This window comes from Solanum tuberosum, unplaced genomic scaffold (assembly GCF_000226075.1).
Source record: "Solanum tuberosum cultivar DM 1-3 516 R44 unplaced genomic scaffold, SolTub_3.0 scf00013, whole genome shotgun sequence".
NCBI lineage: Eukaryota > Viridiplantae > Streptophyta > Magnoliopsida > Solanales > Solanaceae > Solanum > Solanum tuberosum.
In genome coordinates, this window is record NW_006238940.1 from 3122791 (window position 1) to 3125110 (window position 2320).

The window sequence follows — 2320 nt, forward strand, 5'->3', positions numbered from 1 at the left end:
TAAATTACCTAATGGTGCTATTCTAGGTAAATATCTACACGAATAAGCAGTTATTTTCATGCTCTATTACGTTATAGCTATCACTAATTTAAATAAAAGTATAGCTCGTGGAAAAGGGTTCATAGATGAGACTTCAAAAATTAGGAATTTAAGTCTTAGATCTACGAGTTAGGTTTATGGGTTGTAAAATCCTTTTATGGGTCATAGATTCATCATTAAAACTTGGAAATTTAATCTAACATGTTGGGAAGGTTTACAGGTCTTAGATGGTGTTACGAGTCATGGAAGGTCTCATAAACCAAAGCCCTGAAACATCATAGATTTAAAATTCCAGTCTGATTTTTACAAGCCATCAATACGAGCAGTAATTTGGACTATGAACCTTAGATTGGTCTCGTGTACGAAAGTTCAAAAACACAGAATCTTCCTCTATTTCTACAATCTGTAGATGGAACTAAGTCTGTAGATACCCTCCTAGATGGCCTCTGACGGTTTCTAATAAGGGTCATTTTATCTTTTCTCACTTTTTGTGTCACGACCTAAGCCTACACCCTGGACGTGACTGACACTCAAGAACCATTGTTGGTCCCCAAGCGAACCCTCATCCTGGCTGACTACAAGCGGAAGACTAACTCAAGCATACAAAGCTTAAAAATTGAATAAAATTCATTTTACTCAATTACAAATCTTTAACTCAAATGAATAACTCTGAATAAAATAATATATTCAACTTGCCATAAAATAGGCAACTTAAGTCTTTAAAACATTTAATAAGATAAATGAAACAGACTTCTCAAGCTCTACTGTCTATCTATGAAGTTTCTAAATGACAAAGATGGAAGTCGGGACACGACTCACGGCATCCTAACAACGGATATAACTGAAAGTACAAGTGGAACCCTCCAGAAGCAAGGAGGTTCACCATAGCTAACTCGAATTGCATGTGGTACCAACGAAACGCTCATTGATGATCCTGAATACCTGTATCTACATCATAAAATGATGTGGGCCAAATGGCTCAGTACATGGAATATACGAGCATGTAAGGGAATTCTAAAGCATAACATAAGTTTGAACTTGATAAAAAAGAAACATACTTACCTCTTCTAAACTCACTAAACTCAACTCAAGAAAGATATTCAACTCAGAGATAAGATATTCAACTCAATGAAGTAAGGCTCAACTCAACAATAAGATATTCGACTCTGGGTACTCAACTCAATATAAAGCAACAATACAGATGCAATATATGGAAAGCTTTTAAAACAGTAGAAAGCAACTCAATGTATTGAAAAATTCAATAATAACTCAGTTTGTATGCAATGATACAATATAAACTCTGTTTGTATACAAAAATACAAAATAAACTCTGTGTATATATAAATATCTCTGTGTATTAAAGAATAAAAAATATCTCTGTGTATTTGAATACAAAATATCTATGTGTATTAAAGAATACAAAATATCTTTTTGTATTAAAGAATACAAAATATCTCTGTGGGAGTTTCTCTAACCGACAACCATCACTATGAGCTATGTGATGATACAACGTCTTGCCTCACACTGCCAGAGCCGTCTTATACCTTGTCGGGGGTATAAAACCTAACTACTAAGTGGATCCACTAGTCTATGCTAAAAAGCACTAAGAAATCATCTAAAAAGTATGACCCTTTTCTACCCATGCTGGCTACATGGTTTATGGAGACTATGAATTATCTGAACTCAAGCTCGTCCCCAAATCAGTGCTCAATACTTCTCCCAAAATGTAACTAGTTCATATCTTTAAAAACATAACTCTTTCTGTGGTTTGATATAATTACTCAAAAACTAGCTCAAAGGCTCTCTTGAAAATTGGTGTTTCCTCTCTTGCTTAAATGTGAAAACATTTACTCTTTGGGAATACTTAGTTCCCATATACTCTTTTGAAGAAAAAGAACTTCATTTGTAACATCTTACTCAACTCAAAGCTCAAGTCTTAAAACAAGTTTAAAGCATTTGTAAAAGACTTCTTGAAAAGACTCTAAGAACTCCCTAGACTGCTCGGCTCATAGGGTTCATGCGGAATTATGAACATGAACAATTCAACTCAAGGGCTTCATGGGTAACATGTAGTAGTCTCATAAGTAGGAATATAATCTCAAAAGAATTAGGAACTCAATGCTAAAAGACTTAGAACTGGAAGATGCTACTCCTCTTGAAGATATGCAATGTATGGAGTTCATGCAGAATTTATGAGCACGAACGACTCGAGTCAAGGGTCTAAAGAACATTATGGAACTAATGTATACAACTCTTCTCATTCTCATACTTACTTCCTCAA